Consider the following 13,383-nt stretch of genomic DNA (forward strand, 5'->3'; position numbering starts at 1 on the left):
AGAGGGACATGAGAGGACACGGGGGGACATGGGGACATGTGGAGACATGGGGGGACAGAGGGACATGGGGACATGTGGGTACATGTGGGGACATGGGGGACAGAGGGACATGGGGGGACATGTGGGGACATGGGGGACATGTGGGACAGATGGACATGGGGACATGGGGGATAAGGGAACGGGGGACATGGGGACATGTGGGGACATGTGGGGACATGTGGGGACAGAGGGACATGGGGGGACATGGGGGGACATGGGGGACATGTGGGGATAAGGGGTTGAGGGGACACAGGGGACACGGGGGACACAGGGCATGGCCGCTGGTGCAGGGAGGTGACAGAGAGGTGACAAATGTCACACATGTGTCCTGGGGAGGTGACACACCTGTCACAGCCACCATTGCCCAGCCCCTCATGTCAAGGCAGCCGTGTCCGGTGGTGGGGGTGACACGGTGACATTTGGGTGACCTGAGGGTGACACGGTGACATTTGGGTGTCACAGGCTTGCGTGGACGCTCGGGGGGTGCTGGCGGCCACCACCGGGGTGTCCCCAAGGGTGGGGACCGGACGGGTGCTGGTGGCACTCGGGGTCCTGGTGCTGCGTGGCCACCGCCTCTGCCCTGGGGACATCGGGGACAGCGGGGACACCCCCAGCCCGTGGTGTGGGGACACCGACAGCCGCTGTGGGGACATGGACGGTCACCGTGGGGACACCAACACCTGGCACTATGGGGACACCGGTGACGATGACACGCCCCATGAGGACGTGGACACCTGGCACAGTGACGTCGGCCCCAGGGACACCACCCATGGGGACAGTGACACCTGCCATGGGGACATTGAGTGCCACCACGGCCCCACGGCCCCCAGCTCTGGGGACAGCGGTGACAATGTCACTGTCCCCACGGCCACCAACGGCACCGAGCCTGAGGAGCAGCTCAGCGTCACCGAGAGTGAGCAGGGACAGGGACAGGGACAGGGGACAGGGACAGGGACAGGGACAGGGACAGGGACAGGGGTGGGGATAGGGACAGGGACAAGGACGGGGGACAGGAATGGGGACAGGGACAGGGATGGGGACGGCGGACAAGGACAGAGCTGGGACAGTGTCCTGCTGTCCCCTGCCCCAACCTCTGTCCCCGTGTCCTCTGTCCCTGTCCCTGACCCCGTGCCCCCGTGTCCCCTGTCGCAGGGCACTTGCTGGGGACACTGTCCCCTGTCCCCGTGTCCCCTGTCCCTGACCCCGTGTCCCCATGTCCCCTGTCGCAGGGCACTTGCTGGGGACACTGTCCCCTGTCCCCGTGTCCCCGTGTCCCCTGTCCCTGACCCTGTGTCCCCGTGTCCCCTGTCGCAGGGTACCTGCTGGGGACACTGTCCTATGTCCCCGTGTCCCCTGTCCCTGACCCCGTGTCCCCGTGTCCCCTGTCGCAGGGTACCTGCTGGGGACACTGTCCCCTGTCCCCTGTCCCCGTGTCCTCTGTCCCTGTCCCTGACCCCGTGTCCCCGTGTCCCCTGTCGCAGGGTACCTGCTGGGGACACTGTCCCCTGTCCCCGTGTCCTCTGTCCCTGTCCCTGACCCTGTGTCCCCGTGTCCCCTGTCGCAGGGTACCTGCTGGGGACACTGTCCCCTGTCCCCGTGTCCTCTGTCCCTGTCCCTGACCCCGTGTCCCCGTGTCCCCTGTCGCAGGGCACTTGCTGGGGACACTGTCCCCTGTCCCCGTGTCCCCGTGTCCCCTGTCCCTGACCCCGTGTCCCCTGAGGAGCAGCTCAGCGTCACCGAGAGTGAGCAGGGACAGGGACAGGGACAGGGGACAGGGACAGGGGACAGGGACAGGGACAGGGACAGGGGTGGGGATAGGGACAGGGACAAGGATGGGGACAGGAATGGGGACAGGGACAGGGATGGGGACGGGGGACAAGGACAGAGCTGGGACAGTGTCCTGCTGTCCCCTGCCCCAACCTCTGTCCCCGTGTCCTCTGTCCCTGTCCCTGACCCCGTGCCCCCGTGTCCCCTGTCGCAGGGCACTTGCTGGGGACACTGTCCCCTGTCCCTGACCCCGTGTCCCCGTGTCCCCTGTCGCAGGGTACCTGCTGGGGACACTGTCCCATGTCCCCGTGTCCCCGTGTCCCCTGTCCCTGACCCCGTGTCCCCATGTCCCCTGTCGCAGGGTACCTGCTGGGGACACTGTCCTATGTCCCTGTGTCCCCTGTCCCTGACCCCGTGTCCCCGTGTCCCCTGTCGCAGGGCACTTGCTGGGGACACTGTCCCCTGTCCCCGTGTCCTCTGTCCCTGTCCCTGACCCCGTGTCCCCTGTCCCCTGTCCCCGTGTCCCCTGTCCCTGACCCCGTGTCCCCGTGTCCCCTGTCGCAGGGTACCTGCTGGGGACACTGACGGCGGTGGGGCTGGCGCTGGTGCCGCTGGTGGCGCTGGCCCTGGTGCTCTGTCCCCGCTGTCCCCTGTGCTCCCGCTGTCCCCACGGTGCCGGATGTCGCCGATGTCGCCGCTGTCGCCTCTGTCCCCGGCGCTGGTGGCGCCCCCTGCTGGACGGGCTGGCGGCCGGGGCGCTGAGCGGGGACGCGCTGCTGCACGTGCTGCCACAGGTGGGGACACCGGGGGACAGCGGGGACACCGAGGGGACACCGGGGGACACTGGGGACAGCAGGGACAGCGGGGACAGCGGGGACACCGAGGGGACAGCAAGGACAGCGGGGACACCGAGGGGACAGCGGGGACAGCGGGGACACCGAGGGGACACCGGGGGGACAGCGGGGACAGTGGAGACAGCGGGGACACCGGGGACACCGAGGGGACAGTGGGGACAGCGGGGACACCGAGGGGACACCGGGGGGACAGCGGGGACAGCGGGGACATCGGGGACATCAGGGACATTGAGGGGACACTGGGCGGACAGCGGGAACATCGGGGACACTGAGGACATCGGTGGGACATCAGGGACATTGGAGACATCAGAGGGACATTGGGGACACCGGGGGGACACTGGGGACACCGGGGGACATCAGAGACACCGAGAGGACATCAGGGGGACATTGGGGACATAGAGGGGACACCAGGGACACCGAGGGGACATTGGGGACACACGGACAGGGGGCACATGAGGGACACTGGGGGGACAGGAAGGACATTAGGGGGACATTGGGGGACATGAGGGGCACGAGAGGTGACATGGGGACATGGTGGGGACACGGTGGGGACATGGGGACCCCGGGAGGGACACAGGGGGAGACATGGCGGGGGGGTGGTGGTGACACCGATGCCACCACCACGTGTCCCCTCGTGTCCCCAATAGGCGCTGGGGGTGCACAGCCACTCGGGGGTTGGTGACACCGATGCCACCTCATGTCCCCTCGTGTCCCCGCAGGCTCTGGGGGTCCATGGAAGGGGGGAAATGTGGGGGGAGGAGATGACACTGATGCCACCTCATGTCCCCTCCTGTCCCCAACAGGCTCTGGGGGTCCACGGAAGGGGGGACATGTGGGGGAAGGAGGTGACACTGATGCCACCACGTGTCCCCTCGTGTCCCCAACAGGCTCTGGGGGTGCACAGCCACTCGGGGGTTGGTGACACTGATGCCACCGAGTGTCCCCTCGTGTCCCCGCAGGCTCTGGGGGTGCACAGCCACTCGAGGGGGGTTGGTGACACTGATGCCACCACCACGTGTCCCCTCGTGTCCCCGCAGGCTCTGGGGGTGCACAGCCACTCGAGGGGGGTTGGGGACACTGATGCCACCACCTCGTGTCCCCTCGTGTCCCCGCAGGCTCTGGGGGTGCATGGAAGGGGGGGCATGTGGGGGGAGGAGGTGACACTGATGCCACCACGTGTCCCCTCGTGTCCCCAACAGGCTCTGGGGGTGCACAGCCACTCGGAGGGGGCGCACGAGGAGCACCACGCGCACAGCCCCCCCTGGGAGCTGCTGGCCGTGCTGGGGGGGCTCTACGGGGGCTTCGTCCTGGAGCGGCTGCTGGGGGGGCTGGGAGCGCCCCCCGAGGAGGTGGGGACACTGGGGACATTGGGGACATTGGGGGCATTGGGGGGATTGGGGGCACTGGGGACACTGGGGACATTGGGGACATTGGGGGCACTGGGGACATTGGGGACATTGGGGACATTGGGGACATTGGGGGCACTGGGGACATTGGGGACATTGGGGGCATTGGGGACATTGGGGACATTGGGGACATTGAGGACATTGGGGACATTGGGGGCACTGGGGACAGTGGGGGCATTTGGGGCACTGGGGACATTGGGGACACTGGGGACACTGGGGACACTGGGGACATTGGGGGCATTGGGGACATTGGGGGCATTGGGGGGATTGGGGGCACTGGGGACAGTGGGGACATTGAGGACATTGGGGACATTGGGGGGGCATTGGGGACATCGAGGGGCTGGGAGCGCCCCCCGAGCAGGTGGGGACACTGGGGGGGCACTGGGGACATTAGGGACATTGGGGACACTGGGGACATTGGGGACATTGGGGGGACACTGGGGGACATTGGGGACATTGGGGGCATTGGGGGCATTGGGGACATTGGGGGGGCTGGGCCCCCCCCCGAGGAGGGGGGGATGGGGGATTTTGGGGGCGATTTTGGGGTCCAGAGCCCCCTCCCCTCCCCCCGCAGGTGAAGGATGGAGACCCCGCCCCTGACCCCGCCCAGAGCACGCAGGAACTGACCAATCACGGTACGGCCCCGAATGCCCCCAAATTCTCCCCAAATCCCCCCCAAATTCCCCCCAAAACCCCTCAAATCCCCCCAATCCTCCCCAAACCTCCCCGAGACCCTCCAAAATTCCTTAAATGCTCCTGAAACTCCTCAAAATTCCCCAAATCCCCCCAAAATCCCCTCAAATCCCCCAATTTTTCCCCCAAAACTTCCCAACCCCCCCGCAAATTCCCCCCAAAACTCTTCAAATTCCCTCCAACTCCCCCCAAAATTCCTCAAGTCCCCCCAGTTTTCCCCCCAAAACTCCTCAAATCCCCCCAGAACCCCTCAAATCCCCCAAATTTTCCCCCAAGACACCACAAAATTTCCCCCCAAACTCATCAAATCCCCCCAAAACTTCCCAAATCCCCCCAAATCTCCCCCAAACCCCCCCAATTCCACCCCAAACCCCCAAAATCTTCCCAAACCTCCCCGAATCCCCCCAAAACCTCCTAAACTACTTCCTAAAACTCCTCAAATCCCCCTAAAACTCTCCAAATCCCCCCAAATCTCCTCAAATCCTCCCGAAACTTCCCCAAACTCCTCAAATTCCCCCAAATCCCCCCCAAACTCCTCAAATTCCCCCGAAACTCCTCAAATCCCCCCAAAACTCTTCAAATCCCCCCACACCTCCTCAAATCCCCCCAAAATTCCCCCCAAAACTCCCCAAATTCCCCCCAAAACTCCTTAAGTCCTCCCAAATTTCCCCCCCAAAATTCCTCAAATCCCCCCAGATTTTCCCCCAAGACTCCACAAATTTTCCCCAAAACTCCTCAAATCCCCCCAAAATCTCCCCAAAATCTCCCAGAATCCCCCCCACACCTCCTCAAATCCCCCCCCAAATCTCCCCCCGCCTCACGAAAATTCCTCAAATCCCCCCAGATTTTCCCCCAAGACTCCACAAATTCACAAATTTCCCCTAAAACTCCTCCCAAATCCCCCCCCCGCCCAAATTTCCTCCCTCTGACCTCCCCACGCCCCCCGGGTAAAAGGGAGCGGTTCCGACCCAGGTGGGACTCGAACCCACAATCCCCAGCTCCGGAGGCTGATGCCTTGTCCATTAGGCCACTGGGCCGGGCGCGGGCCCGCGGCGCCGAGCGCCCACCTGGGAGCGCTCCCGCAGCCCACCCCGGAGCGCGCGGGGACAGAGGGGACAACGGGGGGACATTGGGGGGGACATGGGGGACACTGGGGGGGGGGGGACAGAGGGGGGACAGTGGGGGAACACGGGGGGACATTGGGGAGACACGGGGGGACACGGGGGGGACATGGGGAGACACGGGGGGACACGGGGGGGACATTGGGGAGACACGGGGGGACACGGGGGGACATTGGGGGACATTGGGGGACATGGGGGGACATGGGGGGACACGGGGGGACACGGGGGACATTGGGGGGACATTGGGGGACACGGGGGGGACATTGGGGGGATACTGGGGGGGACATTGGGGGGACAGTGGGGGACATTGGGGGGACATGGGGGGGACATTGGGGGACATGGGGGGACATTGGGGGACATGGGGGGACATTCGGGATATTGGGGGGACATGGGGGGACACAGGGGGGGACACTGGGGGGACCCCAGGTGACCCAGGGGTGTCCCTAAGGGTGTCCCCTGTCTCTCTCTTGTCTCTCCCCTGTCTCTCCCCCTGTCTGTCCCTCCGTCTGTCCCGTGTCTGTCCATCCCGTGTCTGTCTGTCTGTCCCGTGTCTCTCTGTCCATCCCGTGTCTGTCCATCCCGTGTCTGTCCATCCCGTGTCTGTCTGTCTGTCCCGTGTCTGTCTGTCCATCCCGTGTCTGTCTGTCCATCCCGTGTCTGTCCATCCCGTGTCTGTCTGTCTGTCCCGTGTCTGTCTGTCCATCCCGTGTCTCTCTGTCCATCCCGTGTCTGTCCATCCCGTGTCTGTCTGTCCATCCCGTGTCTGTCCATCCCGTGTCTGTCTGTCTGTCCCGTGTCTGTCTGTCCATCCCGTGTCTGTCCATCCCGTGTCTGTCTGTCCATCCCGTGTCTGTCCATCCCGTGTCTGTCTGTCTGTCCCGTGTCTGTCTGTCCATCCCGTGTCTCTCTGTCCATCCCGTGTCTGTCCATCCCGTGTCTGTCTGTCCATCCCGTGTCTGTCCATCCCGTGTCTGTCTGTCCATCCCGTGTCTGTCTGTCCATCCCGTGTCTGTCCATCCCGTGTCTGTCTGTCTGTCCCGTGTCTGTCTGTCCATCCCGTGTCTGTCCATCCCGTGTCTGTCTGTCTGTCCCGTGTCTGTCTGTCCATCCCGTGTCTGTCCATCCCGTGTCTGTCCATCCCGTGTCTGTCTGTCTGTCCCGTGTCTGTCTGTCCGTCCCGTGTCTGTCCATCCCGTGTCTGTCCATCCCGTGTCTGTCCATCCCGTGTCTGTCTGTCTGTCCCGTGTCTGTCTGTTCATCCCGTGTCTGTCCATCCCGTGTCTGTCCATCCCGTGTCTGTCCATCCCGGCTCTGTCTGTCCATCCCGTGTCTCTCTGTCCATCCCGTGTCTCTCTGTCCATCCCGTGTCTCTCTGTCCATCCCGTGTCTGTCCATCCCGTGTCTCTCTGTCCATCCCGTGTCTCTCTGTCCATCCCGTGTCTCTCTGTCCATCCCGTGTCTCTCTGTCCATCCCGTGTCTGTCCATCCCGTGTCTCTCTGTCCATCCCGTGTCTGTCTGTCCATCCCGTGTCTCTCTGTCCATCCCGTGTCTCTCTGTCCATCCCGTGTCTGTCCATCCCGTGTCTCTCTGTCCATCCCGTGTCTGTCTGTCCATCCCGTGTCTGTCTGTCCATCCCGTGTCTCTCTGTCCATCCCGTGTCTGTCTGTCCATCCCGTGTCTCTCTGTCCATCCCGTGTCTGTCTGTCCATCCCGTGTCTGTCTCGTGTCTATCTCATGTCTGTCTGTCTATCCTGTGTCTGTCTGTCCCGTGTCTGTCCCGTGCCTGTCTGTGTATCCCGTGTCTGTCTGTCTGTCTGTCTGTCCCGTGTCTGTCCCGGTGTATCCCGTGTCTGTCTGTCTGTCTGTCCCATGCCTGTCCATCCCATGTCTCTCTGTCTATCCCGTGCCTGTCTATCCCGTGTCTGTCTGTCTGTCCCGTGTCTGTCTGCCCCGTGTCTGTCTGTCTATCCCGTGTCTCTCTGTCCATCCCGTGTCTCTCTGTCTGTCTGTCTGTCCCATGTCCGTCCGTCCCGTGCCCGTGTCCGTGCGGTGGGTGCCGCGCAGGCGCGGGCCGCGCGCAGGCGCTGTTGCTGTCGGCAGGGGGCGCCGTGCACCGCCTGGCGGACGGGCTCGCGCTCGGCTCCGCCTTCGCCGCTTCCGGGAGCGCCGGGGCCGCCGCGGGGGCGGGGCTGGCGCTGCACGAGCTGCCGCGGGCTCTCAGTAAGGGGCGGGGCCTCGGGAGAGGGGCGGGGCTATTTGTATGGGGGCGGGGCTGGCGCTGCACGAGCTGCCGCGGGCTCTCAGTAAGGGGCGGGGCCTCGGGAGAGGGGCGGGGCTATTTGTATGGGGGCGGGGCTGGCGCTGCACGAGCTGCCGCGGGCTCTCAGTAAGGGGCGGGGCCTCGGGAGAGGGGCGGGGCCTGCTCTGAAGGGGCGGGGCCTGGGGGTGCTCAGGGCCTCCCAGTGTCGCTGTCCCCACAGGTGACACCTGGCGGTTGGGGACAGGGCTCTGAGTGTGGCTGTACCCGCAGGTGACACCTGTCCCGTGTTTGGGGACAGGGCTCTCAGTGTGGCTGTCCCCTCAGGTGACACCTGTCCCGTGTTTGGGGAGCTGTCCCTCAGTGTCACTGTCCCCGCAGGTGTCACCTGTCCCGTGTTTGGGGAGCTGTCCCTCAGTGTCACTGTCCCCGCAGGTGTCACCTGTCCCGTGTTTGGGGAGCTGTCTCTCAGTGTCACTGTCCCCGCAGGTGTCACCTGTCCCGTGTTTGGGGAGCTGTCTCTCAGTGTCACTGTCCCCGCAGGTGTCACCTGTCCCGTGTTTGGGGACAGGGCTCTCAGTGTCACTGTCCCCGCAGGTGACACCTGTCCCGTGTTTGGGAACACGGCTCTCAGTGTCACTGTCCCCGCAGGTGTCACCTGTCCCGTGTTTGGGGAGCTGTCCCTCAGTGTCACTGTCCCCGCAGGTGACACCTGTTCCGTGTTTGGGGAGCTGTCTCTCAGTGTCACTGTCCCCGCAGGTGACACCTGTCCCGTGTTTGGGGAGCTGTCCCTCAGTGTCACTGTCCCCGCAGGTGTCACCTGTCCCGTGTTTGGGGAGCTGTCCCTCAGTGTCACTGTCCCCGCAGGTGACACCTGTCCCGTGTTTGGGGACAGGGCTCTCAGTGTCACTGTCCCCGCAGGTGTCACCTGTCCCGTGTTTGGGAACACAGCTCTCAGTGTCACTGTCCCCGCAGGTGTCACCTGTCCCGTGTTTGGGGAGCTGTCTCTCAGTGTCACTGTCCCCGCAGGTGTCACCTGTCCCGTGTTTGGGGAGCTGTCTCTCAGTGTCACTGTCCCCGCAGGTGTCACCTGTCCCGTGTTTGGGGAGCTGTCCCTCAGTGTCACTGTCCCCGCAGGTGTCACCTGTCCCGTGTTTGGGGACAGGGCTCTCAGTGTCACTGTCCCCGCAGGTGACACCTGTCCCGTGTTTGGGGAGCTGTCCCTCAGTGTCACTGTCCCCGCAGGTGACACCTGTCCCGTGTTTGGGGAGCTGTCCCTCAGTGTCACTGTTCCCGCAGGTGTCACCTGTCCCGTGTTTGGGGAGCTGTCCCTCAGTGTCACTGTCCCCGCAGGTGACACCTGTCCCGTTTTTGGGGAGCTGTCCCTCAGTGTCACTGTCCCCGCAGGTGACACCTGTCCCGTGTTTGGGGACAGGGCTCTCAGTGTCACTGTCCCCGCAGGTGTCACCTGTCCCGTGTTTGGGGAGCTGTCCCTCAGTGTCACTGTCCCCGCAGGTGACACCTGTCCCGTGTTTGGGGAGCTGTCCCTCAGTGTCACTGTTCCCGCAGGTGTCACCTGTCCCGTGTTTGGGGAGCTGTCCCTCAGTGTCACTGTCCCCGCAGGTGACACCTGTCCCGTGTTTGGGGAGCTGTCCCTCAGTGTCACTGTCCCCTCAGGTGACACCTGTCCCGTGTTTGGGGAGCTGTCCCTCAGTGTCACTGTCCCCGCAGGTGACGCGCTGGTGCTGTCGCAGTCCGGCCTGGGCACACGGCGGGTGGTGGCCCTGGCGGTGGCCGCGGCACTGCCCGTGGTGCCGGGGGTGGTGGCCGGGCTGGCCCTGGGGGCCGCCCCCGCTGCCCGCTCCTGGCTCGCGGCCCTGGGCGGGGGCTTCCTGCTGCACCTGGCACTGTGCCACATGGTGAGGGACATTGGGGACATCGGGGACATCGGGGACATCGGGGACATTGGGGACATTGGGACATTGGGGACATGGGCGACATCGGGGACATTGGGGACATTGGGACATTGGGGACATCGGGGACATCGGGGCTTCCTGCTGCACCTGGCACTGTGCCACATGGTGAGGGACATTGGGGACATCGGGGACATCGGGGACATCGGGGACATTGGGGACATTGGGACATTGGGGACATGGGGGACATCGGGGACATTGGGGACATTGGGGACATCGGGGCGATTGGGACATTGGGGACATTGGGTACATTGAGGGGGATTGGGGACATTGGGGACATTGGGGACATTGGGACATTGGGGACATGGGGAAATCGGGGACTTTGGGGACATCGGGGACATTGGGGACATTGAGGGGGATTGGGGACACTGGGGACATTGGGGACATTGGGGACATTGAGGCGATTGGGACATTGGAACATTGGGGACATTGGGGACATTGAGGGGGATTGGGGACATTGGGGACATTGGGGTGACCCTCAGGTGTCCCTCAGGTGCTTGTGGGTGCCTGTAGCTGTCGCACAGGTACCCCTGGGTGTCCCCAGGTGACTCTCAGGTGACTCTCAGGTGTCCCAGGTGACACTTAGGTGACACTCAGGTGACACTCAGGTATCTCAGGTGTCCTGCAGGTGACATTCAGGTGCCCCCAGGTGACTCTCAGGAGTTCCCAAGTGACTCTCAGGTTTCCCAGGTGATGGTCAGGTGTGCCCAGGTGACACTCAGGTGACTCTTAGGTGTCCCCAGGTGACTGCCAGGTGTCCCAGGTGACACTCAGGTGACTCTTAGGTGTCCCCAGGTGACTGCCAGGTGTCCCAGGTGACACTCAGGTGACTCTTAGGTGTCCCCAGGTGACTGCCAGGTGTCCCAGGTGACTCTCAGATGTCCAAGTTGACTCTCAGGCGTCCCCCAGGTGACTCTCAGGTGACTCGCAGGTGCCCTCCAGGTGACTGTCACATGTCCCCCAGGTGACTCTCAAGTGACTCTCAGGTATCTCAGGTGACTCTCAGGTGACCCTCAGGTGACACTCAAGTGGGTCTCAGGTGTCCCCAGGTGACACTCAGGTGACTCTCAGGTGACACTCAGGTGACTCTCAGGTATCTCAGGTGACTCTCAGGTGACCCTCAGGTGACACTCAAGTGGGTCTCAGGTGTCCCCAGGTGACACTCAGGTGACTCTCAGGTGACACTCAGGTGACTCTCAGGTATCTCAGGTGACTCTCAGGTGTCCCGCAGGTGACTCTCAGATGACTCTCAGGTGTCCCAGGTGACTATCAGGTGACTCTCAGGTGTCCCGCAGGTGCCGGCCATGCTGTCGGTGCGCACGGGCAGCCCCTGGGCGCTGCTGGCGCTGCAGAGCGCGGGGCTGCTCGGGGGCTGGGGCTGCAGGTGACACTCAGGTGACTCTCAGGTGTCCCAGGTGACTCTCAGGTGACTCTCAGGTGACTCTCAGGTGGCTCTCAGGTGACTCTCAGGTGTCCCGCAGGTGCCGGCCATGCTGTCGGTGCGCACCCCCAGCCCCTGGGCCCTGCTGGCGCTGCAGAGCGCGGGGCTGCTCGGGGGCTGGGGCTGCAGGTGACACTCAGGTGACACTCAGGTGACACTCAGGTGACTCTCAGGTGACTCTCAGGTGTCCCGCAGGTGCCGGCCATGCTGTCAGTGCGCACGGGCAGCCCCTGGGCGCTGCTGGCGCTGCAGAGCGCAGGGCTGCTCGGGGGCTGGGGCTGCAGGTGACACTCAGGTGACACTCAGGTGACACTCAGGTGTCCCCAGGTGACTCTCAGGTGACTCTCAGGTGTCCTGCAGGTGCCGGCCATGCTGTCGGTGCGCACGGGCAGCCCCTGGGCGCTGCTGGCGCTGCAGAGCGCGGGGCTGCTCGGGGGCTGGGCGCTGCTGCTGCTGCTGGCCCTGGGCGAGCAGGAGGGCGAGCACTGACCCCCCCCGGACCTGCCGGCACCGGGAGCAGCACCTGGACACACCTGGACACACCTGGACACACCTGGAGGCACCTGGACACACCTGGACACAATTGGAACACACCTGGATACACCTGGACACACCTGGAGACACCTGGAGACACCTGGACACACCTGGAGGCAGCTGGACACACCTGGATATACCTGGACACAATTGGAACACACCTGGACACACCTGGAGACACCTGGACACACCTGGACACGATTGGAACACACATGGAGGCACCTGGACACACCTGGAGATGCCTGGACACACCTGGATGTAGCTGGACACACCTGGAGGCACCTGGACACACCTGGACACAATTGGAACACACCTGGATACACCTGGACACATCTGGAGGCACCTGGACTCACATGGATATACCTGGACACACCTGGACGCACCTGGATATACCTGAACACACCTGGACACACTTGGGGACCCCCCGAGACCCCTCCCGGCATCGGGATCGGTGTCTGAACATACCTGGGGGCACCTGGGCACACCTGCACACAGCTGGACACACCTGGACACAGCTGGACACACCTGGACACACCTGCACACACCTGCACACACCTGGACACACCTGCACACAGCTGGACACACCTGGACACAGCTGGACACACTTGGACACACCTGCACACAGCTGGACACAGCTGGACACAGCTGGACACAGCTGGACACACCTGCACACAGCTGGGGACCCCCTCCAGGACATCCTTGGCCCCACCCCCCCCCAACATTGAGATCGCTGGAATTTGCACCTGGGCACACCTTGGCACACACCTGGGACACACCTGGGACACACCTGGGGACACCTGGGGACACACCTGGGACACACCTGGGGACACCTGGGGACACACCTGGGGACACCTGGAGACAGCTGGGGACACACCTGGGGACACACCTGGGGACACACCTGGGCACACCTGGGAACACACCTGGGGACATCTGGGGGCACACCTGGGGACACAGCTGGGGACACCTGGGGACACCTGGGGACACACCTGGGGACACCTGGGGACACCTGGGGACACACCTGGGGACACACCTGGGGACACACCTGGGCACACCTGGGGACACCTGGGGACACACTTGGGGACACACCTGGGCACACCTGGGGACATCTGGGGACACGTGGGGACACACCTGGGGACACACCTGGGACACACCTGGGGACACACCTGGGCACACCTGGGGACACACCTGGGACACCGCCCCCACAACCCCCCCGGGGGTGGGGGTGGGGCAATAAAGGCAGAAATGGAGCTGGAGCCTTGGATTTGGGCTTGGGGGGGACTGGGGGGGACTGGGATGG

The 13,383-nt window shown here is 64.0% G+C and overlaps 1 non-coding gene across 1 annotated transcript; it reads right to left on the minus strand.

Moving 5' to 3' along the window:
• Positions 1–5,723: 5,723 nt before the first annotated feature.
• TRNAR-CCG (transfer RNA arginine (anticodon CCG)) lies at positions 5,724–5,796 on the minus strand. The gene has a single exon. It is a non-coding gene; the product is annotated as a tRNA-Arg (tRNA).
• Positions 5,797–13,383: the final 7,587 nt, after the last annotated feature.

This window comes from Vidua macroura, unplaced genomic scaffold (genome assembly GCF_024509145.1).
Source record: "Vidua macroura isolate BioBank_ID:100142 unplaced genomic scaffold, ASM2450914v1 whyUn_scaffold_211, whole genome shotgun sequence".
In the NCBI taxonomy this organism is placed as follows: Eukaryota; Metazoa; Chordata; class Aves; order Passeriformes; family Viduidae; genus Vidua; species Vidua macroura.